The sequence below is a fragment of the Equus asinus genome, chromosome 11 (genome assembly GCF_041296235.1).
Source record: "Equus asinus isolate D_3611 breed Donkey chromosome 11, EquAss-T2T_v2, whole genome shotgun sequence".
NCBI lineage: Eukaryota > Metazoa > Chordata > Mammalia > Perissodactyla > Equidae > Equus > Equus asinus.
In genome coordinates, this window is record NC_091800.1 from 12,576,675 (window position 1) to 12,598,112 (window position 21,438).

General features: G+C 44.0%; 1 long non-coding RNA gene across 1 annotated transcript; it reads left to right on the forward strand.

Annotated features, from left to right (window-relative positions):
- The first annotated feature begins 1,482 nt into the window (after positions 1-1,482).
- LOC106835530 (uncharacterized) lies at positions 1,483-21,236 on the forward strand. Its single transcript, XR_006532432.2, has 4 exons — positions 1,483-1,629; positions 3,584-3,824; positions 13,178-13,260; positions 20,841-21,236. It is a non-coding gene; the product is annotated as an uncharacterized lncRNA (long non-coding RNA).
- Positions 21,237-21,438: the final 202 nt, after the last annotated feature.

Here is a 21,438-nt window from a genome sequence, read left to right on the forward strand (position 1 = left end):
CACTGGGAGGGGCTGAGGGGCACACAGATCCCATTAAAAGGGGTAGGCTGGGGGCACACAGGAACGACCCGTGATGGTTCCATTTAAATACGTCAATATAAACGTAAATTCAGTATATAAGGAGTCTGTCTTAGCTTGGGCTGCTATAACAAAGTATCACAGACTGGGTGGCTTGAATAACAAACATTTATTTCTCACAGTCCTGGAGGCCAGAAGGCCAAGCATGGGGCGCCGGCATGGTGGGGTTCTTGCTGAGGGCTCTCTTCCTGATTTATAGGCAGCCAACTTCTCCCTGTATCTCTATATTGTGGAAAGAGAGATCAGCCCTCTCATGTCTCTTTAAAATGGCACTAATCCCATTCATGAAGTCTCCACCCTTAAGACCTTCATTTCCACCAGCCTCCAAAGTCATGGAAGCCTGTTCTTCATATATCTTCATATATCCAGCCTGTCTCTCTGTCCCCACTGCTGTCTTGGTTCAGGCCCTCTGCAGTTCCCTCCTGATCTGCCACAAACAATCTCTGACCCGTTTGGTCTCTTCTTGCTGTAGAGAGAATGGTCTTTCTAAGATGTCTTGCTGAGGTGGTTTTTCATTTTCTTAAGGATGAAACCCAACCTCCTTAGTATGACATACACTTTCCTCCAGGATCTGACCCCCACTTATCTCTTGGGCTTATGTCTTTCCTTTCCCTGGCTGGCACCAAAGTTCCCCCCATGCTCATCTGCTTGCAGCTCCACGACTACACCCAGCATCCAGCTCATTCTGGCCTCTGCCCTGTTTCACCTGCTCTTTCTCTTCCTGGAAGGCACTGCCCCTCTAGTCCACCTGGAAAACGAATACTTATTGTTTCAATGGCTTCTCCTTTGGGCAGCGGCTCCTCATCCTGACCTCTCGAGCCAGAGTTAAGTGCTTCCTCCCTGTGTTGTTATAGGACTCCTCCAACTTGGCACTTACTGCAGTGCTAAAATTATTGGCTCGCCGGTCTGTCCTCGGTTTTGTCTTCATAGTCCCGGCACCTGGCACATTGTCTGGTATAGGTCATGCACTTAATAAGTGCCGATTGAAGGAACAGAGTAAATGAAGAAATGAACAAAGAGTTTCAGTAATGCTATGCTACCAGGCCCACCCCCATTCTGAAGGGTCACTGCTTCCAGAACACTGAGTCTGACTCAGGAGTGAGCCAACCCCCTCAGACGAGCTTCAGGTTTGGGGGTACATATTCTGCTAAGCTGGATAAGTGGGACGACAATAGTGTTCAGAACCAAAGCAGAACCTAGAGATTCCTTAGCCCACTTTCTCAATTTAGGAAGAAGGGTACATGACCAGGTAATGAGAAAGCTACTGAACACGAATCTGCCTTAAACTGCATTGGTCTTTCCTATATAAACTTTCTGCTTGCTGCAAATGAGTGGGCTAATTCTTTTATTTGAAAAGCATTTTTTCTGGTTACAAAATAAGTGTTCATTAAAGAATCTTATAAGTTGATTGCATAGGCTCATCATAGAAAATATGGAATAGAGAGAAAAGCAAAGAAAAGAAAATAATAACCATGCGTGGACCCTCCACCAGAGACAATTCGTTCCTTCGACTTGGCATTTTGGATCACAAGGAACAGAAATCCCCTCAAGGTGACTCAAGTCAAGGGGCTTTGTGGTGGGGACACGCGTGGAATAACAGGAAATCTCCCAGAAATCTTAGAGTAGGAAGCTGTCTCTGAGCTGGGCCTCAGCAAGGCTGGAGTTGGGAGTGGCTTTGGAGTCAAAGGATAGCTGGGAGCCGAGTAGCCATAGCTCAGTCTCTGCTCTGGGGCCCCACTGTTCACGGAACTCTGCACTCCCCATGTCTGCTTCTGTCTGCCCAGCCACCATTCCCTGAACGCTTTTCAGATGTCCCAGTGTGAACACTGAGAGAGACTCACACTGGCCCAGCTCATCTTTTCCGCGGGCCTCAGGTGGATGGACGTCTTTTATACCTCACCCTGTCAGCCATGGGCAGAGCGCCAAGGGCACTTGATCAGCCTCTTGTAGGACAGGAGGAGGCAGGCTTGGCCTTAGTAATAATAATAACAATCATAATAATAGCTAACATGCATGGAGCACCTGCTGTGTGCCTTGCACTGCTCTGAATAATTGACATTCAGTATAATAGTTACTTTACTTTTTACCCTGTGAGGTAGGCACTGTGATTACGATCATTTCACAGTTGGGGCAATTAAATATTAGAAGGCACGTAGCTGCATCTCAACACGCCACCACCCTGGAAAAAAGACTGTGCGTCTGCAATGCTTCTCTCCCCTTCAGTGTCTGCCTGCAGAGGCCCATGGCGCTCTCATTTCAGCTGACAAAGCGCTCCCTTTAAATGCCCACGCTCCAAAATCAGCCCTACTCCCCACTCCCCTCCCCCATCCAAATCCTGTTCCATTCAGTTCCCCTCCAGCTCTCCTCCTCTCTCCTCACCTTACCCCAGAAACCCTGGTTTGGCTGTTTGTTGAGTGGGGCCTGCCATTGTTAGAGGGGCATTTCCTCCAGGACAGACTCTCTGTTCTTTGGTCACATGAAATAAAATTTCAATACAGCAAGAATAAGAGACTCTTCAAAGGGTTTCCAGGCTCTGTAGACTGAATTCCTAAATGCAGCATTTGCAACACCCAGGATGCTCTGAAGGGGCGCTCTTAATCACCCGATAATCCTGACCCCTGCCGAGGCCCCACAGTCTGCCCTCTAGCCTACAGCTGAGCCTTCGAGTGGGACAAGTGGTCTACCTTTCTGTTCCTTTTCCCAGAGCCCAGATTATGGGCCCAACAAGATGAGATGAGATTACAAACTTTTTTTGCCTTATTTGGCAACCAAAGAGATGAGTTTCTCCCTAATCTCTATATTTCAAAAAGATCTAAGCAAGATCTTTAAATCAAGGAAGTTTAAGTGGACTAGCAAGTGTAACTCTCTCTGAGTATAAATACAAAAGGGCACAGCACTTCAGAAAAAAGTCTAAAATCTATTATTGCCTTTGTTCCCTTAAGATGGAAACACATGGAAAAACCAGCCATCTCAGGCACCTTTGGGGATTTTCCTGAGCAGCCCCCATAACACTGTTGTGAAATTAATAGTAATTAGGGTTATTGTTTCAACAACTTGTCATTTACATCTAATTACCATGCACTACAATAAAAATTGTAATGACAGATTCACTTTGTTTCAGGCTTTATTAAATTACAATCCTTAACTTCCAAGGATTTTGTCTTAACAGTTTACTGCTTATTGTTATATTGTCCGATCAGAACTGAAAATATTTAAGAAACTAGTGATTCTGGGGCTGTATTGGGCGTCTGTTTTCTTTTTTTTTTCATTCTTTACTTCTTAAAGCAGAGTGGGAAGGGCTCAGCTTGGTGTCTTCCATCTTGGTCAATTAAAGCAGAGATCCTGCCTCCAAAGTCCTTACAGAGGTGCTACCTCTGAGAAGGAGGCAGCTTAGGCTGCTCAAAAGGGAATTGCATGTGGGGTCATGGGCTAAAGGGGTGGGGCGGGACCCATCTCCTTACCAAGACCACTAATGGGACTGTGTCTTGGGGTGGGGTCTGGGCAGCATCCTGAACAAAGCTGTGACCCTGGGGGAGCCGGTAATGCTTCGAGCTCAGACTTGCCCTGCTGGACCTCCGCCTTCGGGCCAGCAGAAGCTGGGGAGAGCTGACCTCCCGGCCTGGCTTCTGCGGGCCTGCCTCATGGGGCAGAGGATGTGCAGTCACTCCATGGGAATGGAGGACCTGGCACAGGGAAGGACGCCGCCCCACCACGTGGACCTAGCTCGGAGCCTGAGGATGGAAAAGGTAAGGTGGCAGCAAGTGGGACTGGGCCTGCATGGGCCATGCAGTCTCTCAGGCAGGGCTCTGAGACTGGGCTGGACTCTCCTAGGGCCATGGCCAACGACCCAGTTTAAAGCCAGGGTCCATATTAGGTGTGCTGTGGCCTTCTCCCACCTAAGTCCCATCTGCGTGTCCACTGCTCCTTGACTATCCCTGCCGCCATGCACACACCTCCCAGAGCATCCTCCAAAGCCACTGGGACCGGCTCCCCTTCTATCTTCCTCTCTCTCCTCTCCACGTCTGTCGACATTTTTCTTTCTTATGTCCAACTCCTTTGTGGTCTCATGATTTGCTTTCCAGGTTCACAGTTGCGTCTTTGGATAAATCAGACTCATGATAATATGTTAAGGGTATGAATAAATTACAGTTAATCCATTTCATTTGATTTCAAATCGGCAAACGTTTATGGAGCAGAATCATGTACTGGGCCTTAGAGAAAACTCAAACTTAAACAAAATATAGCTCCTCAAGACTTTACACGGCCAGCATAGTTTTTCCTCAAAGGAAATGTTTTAGATGGTACCAGGATGAGATTTTTAAAATTTTAATAATGGTATATTCATGTTAAGGTGCACTAGGAATCTAACAAGCACATCACACCCGTGATTTCATGATTACTATTGTTTAGAATGATGCTGACATAGGTAGTGTGTAAAATAAGCAAATCTATTGAAAGAAAAAATATTAAGTGTATAACACAGAAATGACAAAGATCTGTGCAGATGATGGACTTGTGGCTAGTTTTTAGGAAACAGGAACTCAGTAAGAGAGAGAGAGATATATCCAAAAGACTTGCACTCCTAATAAGAAGACGGAAAGGGAGATTACTTCTGGTGTAGGGAGCAAGGAAGGCTTCATGGAGGAAGTGGCATATGAGATGGGCCTTCAGGGATGGCTAGGAGTTTTTCCACGGTTGTGTGAAGTTGACCTACCCCACATGGAGGAAACAGCACACTCCAAGGCACGCAAGTGTTTGAAGTAAACAGGGCCGCAGGAGCAGAAATGGGGCGAATGCTGGACAGTGAGGCTGGAAATGAATCACGAGGAGTTAAGAACTGGGTTTTGCTCTTTTTGCTGTGGTGACCTGTGCAGATAATGTATCAAAAGGAGATTTCCTGCGGCAGGGATCTTCATGCTGTGGGTGAGATCAATTAATGAGTCAGAAAATTGGTTTTCCAGGATATGACTGGCATCTAAAATAATGACAGACAATAGTTAATATCAGAGTGAATCTTCCAGAATAAGTACAAGTGGCATATCATGAAACCTTAGTTTTCTAGGTGTGTACTGAGTCATGATGTAAAATGGGTTGAAGTCTAAAGAGATCTAAAACCAGTGGCCCCCATGCGATGGGACTTTCAGCCACCATGCAACTCCTATTTCTGGTCCCCTCTCAAGTCAGCACGTACAGAGGTCATCCTGCGGGTTCTACTCCGACTTTCTCTTTCCTCTTCCACTCCTTTTTCGCTCTTCTGGGATTAAGTGAGGACGTTTCAGTGATTGACAGAGGATGACAGAGCCGTGTGGGGCATTTCCGGGTTGAGGGTGAGTCTGTAACTGACTGTGGCCAGCCTGGGTTTGGTCCTTTGCTAATTGGGTTAGCCAGTTTGGAGACTGCAGTTACCCAGGTCATGTTGACTGGGCTGTGTTTGGCAGAGTGTCTCCGAGGCCTGAGGCTCCTCATTGCCATCTCAGAATAGTGACAGGATCTGAAGCTCCTGGTGTGACCTGTGTGGAATGGGGCAGAATCAAGGCTACGTAGGAGGATGTGGGATGGTGCCACTTCAAAGTGAAATGGATGGCCTCCGTGGCACATGTTTCAATTAGCTATGGGAAAACAGGCACACAGCAGCTATTTTTAATTGGTGTTAGAAACTACAAAAGCCAGTGTTGCTCACAGAGTAGAACACTGGCTTTGGATAGAGGAGATGAAGACTTTTTCGGTTCTACCACTAACTTCTTTAGTGACAACCATGGGAAAGAGCCCAGAGAAGACCGTAGGCGGCAGCCCCTTGTGAACTGGTTCAAGTTTATCATCACTGTCTCCAGGTTTGTTTCATCTCTGAGGGCTCTGAACTTGTTTCTGCATCACCCTAGGTCAGCTCCTTCATATAACACTCCTCCCTCTCTGAAGGCCTACTTTCAGGGAAAGATCTAGAAGTTTCTTTCTTGGTAGGGTGTAAAAGACTGATGCTAGCTTAAATTTACCTTTGCAGAAATTTTTGTACTTCAGCAAGGCTGAGCAGCTTCGTAAGAAGGAGGAAGTTCTAGCTGGCCCCTCTGGCACTAGTCAGTGAGCAGAGCATCTGTCAGGGCAGTGGGGCCCTTCTTGTGGTTGGAGCACAGCGTGTAGGGAGTTGCTTTTTCCACCCATGCATACACTCAGATTTGGTTGGCGCTACTTAGAATCAGGTTTTTAAAGCTGGAAAAAACCTGGTCAAATCTCCTTCCCTTAGTGATAAAGAAACTGAGACCCAGAGGGATGAAGTAACTTAAGTTCAACTGAACCAGTATATTTTGAGCACCTGCTGTGTGCCAGACGTCATGCCTGGCATACGATGTGGTACCTGCCCTCCATCTTCCCAGTATCACATGGTCCATCTGAAGACTCAGGGTGGGAGCCTCGCTTCCGCAGGTTGGTCTGTCACTGAGAGTGGGCAGTCAGAGCACCAGGATGGATGGTGTTGGGAAAGATTCTTTAATTTGATAGAGCTGTGAATAGTGACTCATAAATGGTTTCCATTGAGACCAGAAATGAAAGGGAGGGTTCCAAGGCCCAGAACAGAGCTAAGAGGAAAAGTACTCCCTGAAGGATGCAGTAATTGTCTTGTCTCCAAAGTCTTGAGAGAGAAGATGAGATCCAGGAGTCAGGGATTAGGATGCAAACCCATGAATTTTGTAGCTGTACGCTTCTCTCAATTCACATGAATTCAACCCCCAATTGTTGAGTGCCTCTTTGTGCCCATTGCTGAGAAGGGTATCAAGAGCACAAAGATGAACAAGACCCATTTGCAAACATGAGTGTCTTGAGGAACAGTGTGCTGTGATTTTCAACCTGCAGGTCCTGGCATACATAGCATATATATATATATATGGCTTAACAGATTCTCACTGAGGATTGTGATATAAAACAGAAGTTTGAAAGTCATGATTTACACTACATATCATTGGAAGGGCTGATGTTTCAGGTGTATGTGCCTGTGGTAAAACCCTAACCAATATATGAGTGAATAGACAGGGTATCAGTTACCTATTGCCACAGTGACACTGCATAACAAACAACCACAAAACCTCATCCAACAGTAAGCATTGGTTTCTCATGTGCACATGGAGTCAGCTAGACAGCTCAGTTAATTGTAGCTGGCTAGCTCATATATCCAGAAACCAGACTATCAACTGATTTAAGGTGAACTTGGCTGGGATGACTGGGGCAATTTGTCTTGCTCCATGTATCTCTCATCTTCTAGCAGAGTAGCCCAGTTGTGTTCTTATGTTGATAACATGAGCCAGAGGACATGCCCAATTGTGCAAACACTTTATAAGCCTGTTTGTGTCACATTTTCTAATTTTCCATTGACCAAATGGAAGTCACCCAGCCAAGTGCAGAGATAAGATGGGAAGGCATTGTGAGTTACTTGGCAAAGAGTGCGGACCAGTGTTACAGTTTCCCGCAACAATGAGCAATAAGGTTGGATTTGCTTTGATTGATCCTACCCCTGGACTGTTGGCCTTTCCTTCTCTGATCTTGGTTTTCAACGTCTGGTGCCTCGAACTCCAAAGGGTATAGGGAGAGCCTTTTTTCCCTTTGCAAGCTAACAGGTAGAAAAGGTGGTAAGCAAGGAGCTGCCCTCAGAAGACAGACTAGGAGGGGGATACAGGACATGAGCGTAGGGACCTGGCACCTCCTGGAAGGCAGGGCTGGCTGGAGGGCAGTTAAGAGACAGGGTGTGAGGGAACCGCAGGAGGGCACTGATAACAACTCAGAACCTCCCTGTCCTTCCAACTCCGTACTCGGTTCAGAGGGGAAGTTCCCATCGGCTTGTTCTAGGAATGAGAAGAGTTAATCCCATCTTTAATTAGAAAGAAACCAAGCTTCCAGTCTTGACACTAATCAGTTATGTGACCTTAGGCAAGTTACTTACCTTCTCTGGGCCTCAGTTTCCCCACTGTAAAGGAAGGGGGATGACTATGTGGGTTCTAAGATCCCTTCCAGCTCAGAGCTTCTCTTTCCCCATTGCCCTGTTCATGGTATAGATATGTTGCGTATGTTCTCACCGCTCCCTCCAGTGCTCGTGGCAGAGAGCCGATCCATCTTGGCGTTTCCCTGCCAAGAGTGACTGTTGCCTCAGGATCCTTCTCACCGTGGTACCCGACCACTACAGTAGATCAGTGTACACATGCAAGCTCAACTTTGCCATATTTATTTGGTAAGGCTGGAGGAGCATTTCTCTTTCTTTTAAACTACTAGGAGGCCATGGAATCTACCCAAGCAGCTGGAAAAGTAGCAATGTGTCCATTTTAGATTGATTCAGAGAAGCAAGCTAGGAAATCCTTGGGCTGCTCCTTGCAACAAGTTTGGATCATCTTCAAAGCTTCCATAGGCTGCATAACATCCCCACGGAGGGAAGTCTTTGATACTCTCTAGAGATAGGGAGAGGATTTGACTCCAGCTGTCACCATTACTTTTAACCATTTAAAAGATACAATGTAGGAATACCTCCAAGTAAAGGGGAATTTGAGGTTCACCTTTACGGTTGAAACAATCCACTCTGACTTTTAGATCCTTAGGAGGAGAAGAGACATGAGTAATAAGTGGACATTAGAAGTCTTAAAGTCCACACCCCCCCCCCCCCACCCTATACTCATCTGTGTGTGTTTTCTTGGGAGATGACCCGGAACCCAGCAGAGGCTGGGCAGCAGAAAGTGGAGCTGGGCTGTGAGCGACCTGGTGAGCAGTACAGATCGCCTGGTTCCAGCACTTACTAGTTGTGGGAAGCTGGGCAAGTTAATTGGCCTCTCTGTGCCTCAGTTTCCTGATCTGTAAAATGGAGACCATAATAGCATCTCCCTTACTGAATTGTTGTGAAGATTAATGGAAAAATACAGGGAGAGTACTCAGCAGCTGGCTCATAGTAAGCCCAGCAAAGGTTAGATGTTAGTGGCTGTGCTGCCTAAGGCTGTGTGAATTATTATAAAATTGATGCCACTTTTTCTATCTTATTCCTCCTAACACGGCTAAAAAGACCATCTTTTTAAAAGCTTTAGCTCATTATGGGCTTGACAGTTCCCAACAGAATCACCCAGGCCTTTTTTTCGCCCTTCTTCCCTTGGTAATGTGATGCCCTTCCTTCACACCAGGGCTTTCACAGTCTAGTTCCTTGGCGAACTCCCTGTCGCCTCCCCCTTTCCCTCTTCACCAGGACGCTCTGCCATGGGATGCCCTAAATTTCAACCTCGAGAACACCCCACACCTTCTGAAGTTCCTTTCTTTTTTAGAATCTTAAGACTGCAGGATCATATCTGTCCGTTTTCTGAAGCTATAGAGACAGCCACTCTAGGAACAGATTTTCAAAAGGATACTTTATTCGATTAATTAGTCAATTCCCTTGTCGTAGATGTGAAATTACCCTTAAACCATCCCGACTGAGGAGACTCTTACAGTGAGAAGCAAAGATATGTTGGGTTATAACAATAGGAGAGCTCATTTGCATTGCAAATGAGCAACCAGCAGGCAAATGAACCCTTATGGGAAAAGCTCTCTAATCATAAAAACCACTTGCTTCGGGGAGACTGCAATGTAAGGACAAACAGAACCACAGCTCCATGAATCCTCTGAAATGTGGGATATTAGAGAATTATCCAGGTAGTTTTCTATGAAATTGCATTTGAATAAAGCAAAATGCATTGCTGGGCAGCAGATAATATCTTTAAAAACAGACTCCACAATTGCGGACTGAATTATTTATGGTTGTCCCTATAGCTCTGATAGTTTGGAAATAAAATAGGCTTTTCTCTGTGTTTTTATTTGTAGGAAAACAAGTCATTCAGGCTTTTTCGTGACACAGTGTGACTTGCTGTCGATAGCAGTTACGCGTTTTCAAGCCCTGCAGAGCACAGGAGCCCCCAGAAGGGACATATGTTTTCTCTGCTTTGTGTTCCAAATTTGCCTTAAAAACACGCAATTATATGAAGGTCTGATTTATATTTTCAAGGAAAGCACAATAATGGCTCTGTTTTGTAGCCGTGTTTCTCCAAAACGTATTTATATTGCTGCTCTTTCAAGAGAAGTTGCCTAATGATCATTGGATTTTCGCTTTCTGTCAGGACATATGAAAATTTGATGAGATCTGTGAGATTTAAGAACTGAGTTCTTAAGCGTAATGGAAATTTAGTTAACATAGTTCTATACTGCAAGCTTGAAAAATCTCAATAGCTACCTTTCATCCATTTTCATATTTTTGTGGACAGTGGAAGAAGGCGGAGGCAGGAAGCCTGTGTATTTGTAGCCAAGAGGCAATGATGGTAGAGAATGACCAGGATAATAAACAGCAGACCCTGGACGATACCTCAGGCCATGGGCATGTCGTGAGTGTCTGTAAGAGGCAGGATGGGGCAGGATATTTGTTGGGGATGGAAGAATGGCTCTGGGGAGAAGAAGTTGTAAAAGGAGAAAGTGAGGCTTTTAGTCATATTTTAGGCTTAAATGAAAATTACTGTAATACCTTTTATAAGTTATATAATCACACTGGCTTTAGTTTCATGCCCTTCATTACTTTTATTTATTTATTTTTTGGTGAGGAATATTGTCCCTGAGCTAACATCTCTTGCCAATCTTCCTCTTTTTGCTTGAGGAAGATTGTCCCTGAGCTAACGTCTGTGCCAGCCTTCCTCTATTTTATATGTGGGATGCCGCCACAGCATGGCTGGATGAGTGGTGCATAGGTCCGTGCCTGGGATCAGAAGCCGTAAAGCCTGGGCTGCCGTAGTGGACCATGTGAACTTAACCACTACACCACTGAGCTGGCGCCTATTACTATTATTAATGATAGCTCTCACTCCACTCTCTCAGCAGCATTTCTAGCAAATTTAAGCAGAGATGAGTTACTCTTTTTCTAGGCTGGGGAGCCCCCTTCTGGGAGGTAGGGCAATTTTTGGGGGTCGTTTGTTCCTTTTCAGTAATGGACGTAGAGAAAGGTGAAAGGTCAATTCCACAAAATAAGATAGTTGGTGGACAAATAATTATCACAGTATAAAATTTCAGGAAATTTTGGAGCTGGGAGAAAAAGATACTCAGGGGCAGTGGAAAGATAGAAGTTTGCAGTAAGGATAACATATATGCAATATGATTTGATTGCTTTGTGCAAATCTAGAGTCACTCTGTTAGTTTAGGACTATAAATGTCTTATGTAACTTATGACTCAGAAAGAATTTATATGGTATAGTATGTTTAGAATTTTAAAGGGTCAGAAAAATACAATGTAAAAAATTGAGATAATAGCATGTCTTCCTCATAATTTTCCAATCTTTAGAGAAATAATTTTCAAATCCTTAAAAAAATTGTTTCACCCCCCAGAATTCACATCTGAAGCATAGGCTGAAAAGTCACATGCTCTTAGAGGCACTGTCTTCTTGTTAGGCCTCAAATTCATGTACATTTTTCTGATATGTGTTGTGCATGAGCCTGGTCTGAGCCCGGTAAACTCTCGTCTGCTTTTTTGGAAGCTAGAGAAGGTTTGGTTCAAGAAAATGCTGAGTTTGTTTAGTGCTAATGTCTTTTGTTGGGGAAGGGGGGGTGACCCCTCAGTGTGACAGAATCATCTTTGACACGTATTTGAATAGTGTTGAGATCTTCCCCTCAGCCGGCTTTTTAGTATTACCTCCTGGGTTCAGGTCTTGCCAGAAGAGCCCAACAGGGAAATTCCAAGTAGAAACTTCAGGTGGAGTGTTTTCCCACTCTACAGCTAGGTTTCCAATTCTGTTCCTTGATGAGAGCAAATTAAAAAGTAATCATGGGATTATTCAAGACAGAATTTGAAAGCTACTTTGATTTCGTGAAATTGTGGCTGTCCCAGCAGCTTAGTGTCAGTCTGAGTTTTGTGGTAAGCCCACCACCTTGGAAGCTTGGAGGCTGGTCGTAAATTTCAAGAGACGATTCTATTGGGGAAATAGCCAGTTTCCTCCTTTGCTATCTTCTTCAGTCCTCAAGAGATGATGTAAGAACATCAGAGCTTAACTTGATTCTACCCACTGGAGGCAGTTTGTTCATTCATTCTAAGCCAGAATGTTATTAGGGATTTTCATTTATAAAGCCAAATTGTTGAGATAGTAGCTAAGACAATGGAAGTGAGAAGAGGTGTCCTTTGGTGATCTGTTTATTGGACTAAGGACAGGTGACTAAAAGATAACCAGTTTCCCTAACACCAAGAGTACCAAGAGCTCTGACCATAGCATCAGAAAATTTACCCCAGAAAAAGAGGTCACAGATAAGCTCCCTCAAGACTTCCTCCTGGTTCAGCCGGGGGTGAGATGGAATGGGGAGCAAAGGATGCAGCAGAAAGCAGTTCTAATGCACAGGACCCCTGACAGGGAAGAGAAAGTCTTTGGAATGTGATGTGGCAAAATATTTTCAGCCTCCCTTTTCTCATTTCAGTCTAGTTCCTGATCTTTTGTTTTCCAAGTCAATGCCTAGCCTCTCCCCTCCTCCCACTGCCTCGCCAACTCTTCCTTCCTTCCAGCCCAGTCAAGCCAACCCTACGCCAGAAGTTGGGGCTGAGGAGTCAGTTGAATTGGAGTAGAGACTAGGGGAAATGGGTGTTGGAATATTACGTATTACTTGGATGCTCACCTATCTCATTGGCCTCGGAAAGAGAGAAATTATGGATTTCCAGAAATTGCATTTTGGGGGCATTACTATTAGCATTATATGTTTTTAATCTGTTTTCTTTTTGTTTGGATGAGATCGAACATCAAGGGACCCTGGAAGAGCTACAGAACTTAAATGTGCTCTTTCAGGCAGGAGCTGGCCCGGTGAGCTTTCTAAAGATTCATCTGGGTAAATTTGATTCTCTTTTTGATAGTTGATTTTTCAGTGAAAAGTGCAATCTTTTTAATTCCTATAAAATAGTGATGAAGAATAAGTTCTCTTTAATTGTTACTTCTTAATGTGACTGAATCAGAGAAATGAACAGAAGGGATAACATGTTAGAAGTTGACAGAGTTCAGATGAGTCTCATTAGGCATCCAGTTCTTTGGACTGTTGCTCCTAGAGTAAAAAAATGCAGCTATGTTCATAGCTAATTATTCCTTTTCCCTCCTAGGAGATGGAAAGAGAGGAAGACAGCTGCTGGATGTGGAGACGTTCAAAGACGTGATAAAGCAGAGTATGAGGTCACAGAACAAAGTAAATGGGTTTTGTAAATGTTGGCTCATTGAAACCACAGTTAGAACTTTAACCATAGGATCCAATTCAGCTTGCTGGTCTCTCTGTAAGACCACTCTCAGGCTTAAAGTATAATTTCTGCTAAGACCCATCTGATTTACTGAACAGTTTATATGGGAAAATATTTTTAATTACTTATTACACTAGACCAACAAAATATTTAGAGACTTTTTTTGAAAGGGAGAAGAAGGCTCTTGTTAGATCCCTGATTCTTTCTATAGGGGCTGTTTCCAGAGTCTGGGCCCTCCTCCTACCCCCAGTCTGCTGGAATGAAATATTTTAAACATTCCCTCTGCCATCTTGGTTAGCCCAGTTGTTAGGCTAGAACATGAAATCTTAATGAATGTCTTAGTCCATTCAGGTGCTATAAGAAAATACACCGGGTGGCATACAAACAGGAAACATTCAATTTTCGCAGTTCTAGAGGCTGGAAGTCTGAGATCAGGGGGTCAGCATGGTCGTGAGGGCTCTCTTCCAGGCTGCAGACTTTGCGTTGTGTCCTCACAGGGCAGAAGGGACCAGGGAGCTCTCTAAGGTCTCTTTTATAAGAGCAAGAATCCTATTCTTGAGGGCTCCACCCTCATGACCTAAGCCGTCCCAAAGGGCCCGTCTCCTAATCCCAACATATCAGGCCTGAGGATTTCAACATACAAATTTTAGAGGGACGCAACATCCAGGCACAGCGACAAAAAGGTTGTATTCGGAAGATAAACTACATAGTATAAAAGGAGAGACTGCTTACGCTCCACTTGCTATGGTTTCATTATGACATCTTAAATTACAGAAAACACTTATTCAAGGTAAAGCTGTGTGATCTTGTTCCTGGAGTTCAAACAAAAACCCTCCACTGTCAAACCGTAGGCAGGTGCGCTCTCCAACTGCCCCTTAAGTTACAAAGCCCTCCATTTGGGGGGCTACTGCGGATGCTTAGATGTGTTTAGAGTTTCATCTGCTATTGGGAAGTCATCGTTAAATAGCAGCAATTTAAAAAAAAAATCTCCCCATTTGCATAATATTAAACAAAGAACTTCTATTGAGTAGAGAGAGGAGATTTAAGTGGATAAGTTATTAGGTGTTTTACCAATATCCCAGACCTTTTTAACCAAAGCAGTCTAATGGCCTATATTTTTAGATGCCTGCCTGCCTAGTCAGTCATCTACTCGTTCTCTTATCCTCTCATTCATTCACTCACTCACTCACTCATTCATTCAATACATATTTACTAGGGCAATATTAGCAAATATTTACCAAGGCTTTGTCTTGGCCGCTGTGACATGAGAAGTCAGTCAAGATGTGGTCTCTGCCCTTGGAGACATCAGAGCAGCCCTAGAATTAAGCATGGGTGCTATGGGAGCATCTAAACCAGACCAGGGGAGTCAGGAAGTTCTCCTGGAGGAGGTGAACCTTGGGCTGAGTTTTGAGGGCAGAAGAGAATTGCTCCACAAAGGAAAGGAAAGAAAGGCGAGGACTTCCAGGCGAAGGGAACAGCATTTGCAGAAGCACAGAGGCAAGAGCCAGCATGATGCCTGTTACGCACATCCAGGGGCATGCGTGTGAAAGACTTGGGGATGTGGACAGACATCAGATTATTTCCAGCTGTTTGGACTAAGCTAAATTGTATCCAGGACATCGCTAAGGAGCTATTTCTTTCTTTGCTTATTTATCAGAAGTTATTGATTTTAGACTATGTGGCCACACTGTCTTAGGATCTTTATATATTTTATTTCATCAGTCTCCAGAACATCAGAATAGCCTCGTTCAGAAGGCATTCTTATTCCTCTTTCGTAGCTGAAAAGACAGAGGTTTAGAGAATCTGAGTAAGTTTCCTGAAGCCCCTCAGCTATGAAAGAACAGATTTGGGATTTGAACTCTGCTCAATACAGCTGTGAGGATCAGGTTCACTGCAGGGCGACAGAAAACTCTAAACAACAAGGCTGAAGGAAGATAGAAGTTTTCTTCTCGTTCATAAAAAGAGTTAGAGGCATCGAACTTAAAAGGATCTTTTCAAATACCGTGTCTTCTCAGACAAGGGAAACAAAAGAAAAAATAAACAAGAGTGGCTTCATCAGACTACAGAGCTTCTGCAAGGCAAAGGAAACCAGGATCGAAACAAAAAGACAACCCACCAATTGGGAGAAAATCTTTGCAAATAATATATCTGACAAGGGGTTAATCTCCATAATATAAAGAACTCACACAATTGAACAACCAAAAAACAAACAGACTGATCAAAAAATGGGCAGAGGATCTGAGCAGACATTTTTCCAAAGAAGATATACAGATGGCCAATCAACACATGAAAAGATGTTCAACATCACTGATCACCACGGAAATGCAAATCAAAACTATACTAAGATACCACCTTATGCATGTCAAAATGGCTATAATCACTAAGACTAAAGATAACAAATGTTGGAGAGGATGTGGAGAAAAGGGAACCCTCATACACTGCTGGTGGGAATGCAAACTGGTGTAGCCACTGTGGAAAACAGTATGGAGCTTCCTCAAAAATTTAAAAATAGAACTACCATATCACCCAGTTATCCCACTACTGGGTATCTAGCCAAAGAACTTGTAATCAACAATCCAAAGTAATATATTTACCTCTATATTCATTGCAGCACTATTCACAATAGCCAAGACCAAGACATGGAAGCAACCCAAGTGCCCATTGAGTAATAAATGGATAAAGAAGATGTGAAATATATACACAATGGAATACTACTCAGCCATAATAAGAGACAAAATCGTCCCATTTGCAACAACATGGATGGATGTGGAGGGTATTATGGTAAATGAGATAAGCCAGACTGAGAAAAACAAACACCATATGATTTCACTCCTATGTGGAAGATAAACAAACACATGGACTAAGAGAACCGTTCAGTGGTTACCAGGGGAAGGGGGCTGGAGGGTGGGCATGGGGGGTGAGGGAGAGCACTTGTATGGTGATGGACAAGTAATAACGTACAAATGAAATTTCACAATGGTGGAAACTATTATGAATTCAAAAAAAAAAAAAAAGAATCAGGAGGTCAAGAGACTTCATGAAACCCCTGAGAGCAGACTCCTCTTAATTTGCTGCTCTCCCACCCTCAGCCTGCAGATTCCTCCTGATGGCTCAGGATGGCTGCTGAGACTCCAGTCAACGTGTTCTCATCCAAGGCAGCAGAAAGGGAGAAGTAGTAATGAAAGATTCATTCCTTCCATTTAAGGACAATTCCCAGAATCTGCCCATGACATTTTCAACTTTTTAGTCAGAAATTAATCATGTGTTATACCTAGCTGCAAAGGAGGCAGGTAATTATGGTCTTTTTTCTGAGGAAGCATGTATCCAGTGCAAAGTTGGGCATTCTATTAGTAAAGAAGAGTGGCTAAGAGGAGCAACTAACACTCCCACGTCCTTTCCATTATTCTAGGGTTTCATATTCTAGTACCTTCTAAGAACCAGGAAGTGTCTTCTTTGCTCTTTTCTAGACATGTTGACTTAATCAAAATTCAATGCCAAAAAGGGGAGGGGAAGCTAAAGAACAACATTCAGGAGAGAAAAAAGTTAGGGTGAGTATTTCAGACATGGTTGGCATCTGGAGGAATGGGGGTCTCAGTTCCAGAGCTCACGGAGCCCAGTGATTTTCTTGGGGAGCAGAGAAGGTGACTCCTTATTTCCTTATTTCCATATCTTTGCACATCCTGTCCCCTTTGTCTAGAATGCTTTCCTTCCATTTTTTGCCTGAGTAATGACTCTCTTTGGATTCTGGGTTTTTTGTATATTCCTGGAATTTAGCACCAGTCCTGGCACATACAGGTGCCCAATAAATGTTGTTGAATGAATGAATGACTTTAAGGTAGTGCAGCCATCATGGACTCAAGGAGTCTGCTCTAACTTTCCTGGAAATCATTAGATGCTCTTCCTTTTAACCTGATAGTGGTCTGCAGTTACCTGTAACATAGAATTTATCATTTTGCATTACTTTGCTGGTTTGCTTGACTGTGACCCCAATAGACTGTCAATGCCACGAGGGCATGTAACACATCTTTCAGCTCAGAAGCATCAGCCTCTGGCACAGGGCTTGGCATACCATTGGTGCTCAACCTGTGTTTCTTCAATGAATGGTTAGTGTGTGGAGGAAGTAGTCCAATGTCCCTCAGCATCCCACATAATCATGCTGAGAAGGCAGTGCCCTGGGCAGAGGCTGTTCCTGCAGAGACACATCCGCCCCTCAGCTCTGGCCTGGATGGAGGAAGCTGGGTCTCTCTGGGCAGAGCCACAGTACAGCAAGGTGAGGGAGAGCCCATCAGACGGCCCATGCCCTACCCGAGGACTGACTCCCACCATGGTTCACGACGCTACATGGCTCTTGCCTGATACCACTTTGTCCAGAGCTTCAAGGTGCCCAGGCTTACCCACAGCTCTCCTAGGCTGTGCTCCATGGTGATGGGGTGGTCTGGGTGGGCAGCCTGAGCCCAGGCAGTGATTGCTCTCATCCTAGCTTTTCGGTTTCCTGTTCATCTCTGGTCCTAGACTCTTCTTGAGGCCATCCCTCTGAGTGTTTTGGTTTATTTGGACAATCATTACAAAAATATTTGTTACATATTATGTGCATGGTATTGTTTAGTTGCCGTGGGGTCAGCCACACCCAGGAGTGTGAGATGTCTCCACTTGAGCATGACTTAGAGGGAACTGGTGCTGAGCTTAGGGTCTTTCCTCTAGACCCCTACTCTGGCACTGGGCATCTACTCACCAAGGGGCAATGCCCTTGGAGACCAGGCATCATCTCATTTTCTCCATTTTACTGTCATTACTGCACAAAGGCAAACACCCCTGGGACTTATAAAAGAAAAGCCAACATCTCATTTCCCAAAATAGGTACATAACCTGACCATTTCCGTTGAAGCTGCCTTCCACATGCATTCCTGAAATTATAGAACCTTTGAAATGACCTTAGTGGTCACTGAGTATATTACCCCTTCGATGCTCACATTCTCTTCTCTGCTAAGCCATGAGCCAGCATGTGCTTGAATACCTTCAGCTAAAGGGACCAATACCTTAAAAGGCAGCCCATTTTAAGATTGGAGAGCTCTGATCTTAGAATTTTTTTTCCCTGTATGAGCTGAAATTGGTCTTTCCTTACATTCTACCCATCAGCCCAATTTCTATTCCTTTCAGCCACTGTATGGGTTATCCATTGCACCATAACAAATTACCACAAACTTAGTAGCTTAAAACAGTCTGCGTTTATTACCTCACAGTTTTCATTAGTTAGGAATCCAGTCCTGCCTTAGCTGGATCCTCTGCTTCAGGCTGTCTCATGAAGCTACATCAAGGTAGTGGCTATGGTAGGGGTCTCATCTGAACGCTTGACTTGGGAATGATCCACTTGTAAGTACATGTGGTTGTTGTCAGGCGTCAGTTCCTTCCGGGCTGTTGCCCAGAGGTTGCTCTCAGTTCTTTGCCTTGTGGGCCTCTCTATAAGGCAGCTGACAGCATGGCAGCTGAGTACATCAAAGCCACCAAGGGAGAGAGGCTGCTGGCAAGACAGAGGTTACCATCTCTTGTACTCTAATCATAGAGGTGACATCCTCTCAATGTTAAGGTATTCTGTTGGTTACAAGCAGGCTAGCCACTCAAGGGGAGGGAATTACATAGACCATGAATACCAAGAAGCAGCAATCACTGGTCTATCTTTTATCTGCCTGCTACTGCCACATAGAAGAACTCTACTCTCTCTCACACAGAATGATCCTCCTAATACTTGCAAATAATTTTCATGAATTGCATGTCTTTTTGTCTTGGGCTACACCCAAGTGGGTACCCTCACCATCCCAGCCACTGTCCAGAATTTGTTTTGATGTTTATCTCAAAGTGTGGCTCCTAAACTCAGTGCAGTCTTTTGGCTGGAAGTGACCAGGGTGGATTGGGACCTCCTGGGAGCACAAGAACTGAGAGGCACACAGCTCTTCCTGCTAATTAGGGCTTGATTTCAAAAATAGAAGTTCTAGGAGTCCAGGTCTCTCAGTGGGGAAGAGTTTTGGTGTCAGTGCACTGACTTCTGATTAACAGTCCCATTAATGTTTTGGAGCAAACATTCCAGAGATCTTTGAGCATTATGCATTTTTTTAATATGAAATACATGAGCTGGAAAAATGAAGATTTCCCCCTCCTTCTGTACCCCCTCCCCAACAATCTAGTGAATGGTTTACTCTTATGGCATCTATAAACAAATTCATTTTTTTCCTCTCTAGAGTATTGAACAAATAGAACAACTTTTCATGAAAATAGACTATGAAGCAGTGGGCAGAATTCAGTGAGTAAGCTGGGTTATGTTTTTTGAATCAAATTTGAAGTTAGTGAGGAAATGTGTAAAATGTTTGGTTCTGAGTCTGTTCCTTTCTGGGGTATGCTTTGTCCCTCAGTACCTTTGCCAGCTTCAAGTAGAACCACGGGGACATACATGTTCACAATTTTCAAGTTCTTGTAAAGTCAGGTTACACTTGGAATAGTTTAACTAGGGATTTCAGTAGCTAAGGCAAGTCCCAAGAAGGGTATCCTAAAACCAGGGAATGAAGGCTGCATCCGCTGCCTTACCCAAATGCAAAAGTGAAACATCAGTGAGCAAGCGACGCCTGACGATAATCAGGTCAGTTAACACTGGTGACGTGTTAGATCAGGGACCGTCACAGAGTAAATTCTCAACAAATATTGTCATCATCATCACTATTGATATTCCTCAATTTGGGTTGCATAATAATGAGGAGCTGAGACATCTGCTTTTCACGTTCTTTGCCATCGTGTCTGTCAGTGTCCTTCCCTTGTTCTAAGATGAATTAAGTTCTAAAATTACAAGTCAAGCAGTGAGACACCTCTTTTCAGACCTTGGGCCAATTCCTCAACCAAATCAAATACAAGTGTTTTCATTGTCGTCTGACTTGAAAGGGAGCAGTCAGGATTCCAGGGAAGAGAAGGGAAGACTCTAGTGAGGTGGGGCTTTGGGAGAAGTGGAGAGAAAATGGAAAGGTTCCCAGGCCCATGGCAGCCCCACCTCTTCCCTCTGACCACAGGTATACTTTCCTAGGTATGCTGCTGAAATTCTAAATGAGGCAAAGATCTTGGTGGGTAGGAACTGTGGAATCAGACCAATGAGGACTCAAGTCTCTGGTCAGCCACTTAACTAGTTGTTTGATCTTAGGCATGAGTTTCTCAATCTGTACAATGAGTAGAACAATAGTACCGACCCCATACAATGATTGCAAGAAGTGAGATGAAGGTCCACATTGCATGGTATGCTCTCAATCATCATCATCATCGTTAGGGAGAGAGACTGGGACGGCAAGGGAGCCCAGCTCCTGGGTGGAAGACTTCCAACCCCAGCAGAACAGGGACAAACGTGTTAGCCCTGACTTTTGGCATCCAAGTTCACACTCACGAACTAGTTCTTACTAATAATTATGTCGTGTCCAGGAAAGGACTATCCGTGCCCTGATGTTACAGAGAATTTTTGAAAGCCAGAAAGACGTTTAATGGATTTTCCTTTATTCTCCAGGATGGCTTCTGCACATATCTGCAGCTAGTGTATTCAGAGCAAGCTGATGCTTTCACCCGACAGAAAGAGGTTTCCTTCTAGCTGCCTGCTGTGCTGCAGGGGCTGTCGTACGGGGGTCCCGTGCTGCGCATTCTCTATATGCCTGACGACACCTTAATCATGATCAGAGAAGATGGAGCGATTTATTTCTGGTCCTTGCAGCTGAAGTTGAAAAAAAGAAAGTGGGTTTTTGTATGTGATTTTCATTTGATAAGGATGCTGAGTGCTCTAGTTTGATTTTATTTGCTATTTTAAACTGCTCCTCAAGTGGCATGATTACAGAAATTGTATCCTTGAATGTAATATATTCATGTTGGATTTTGCTAGTCTATGGAATGCAAATAAACTATGATCTCTATATGTAGTACAAGAGAATGCTTCATTTTGCTTCTAAAATCAGATGGAATGATGAATTACACGTGATTCCATCATGTAATTTATCATATGTCTTAATGAATGACAAATGGGAAAGAATTTTCCATTTTTTCCCTGTTAATAGCTATTTCAGTTTGGGTAGCTGTGCTAGGGTTTCTCTTCAGAGAACTTATTGATTAACAGA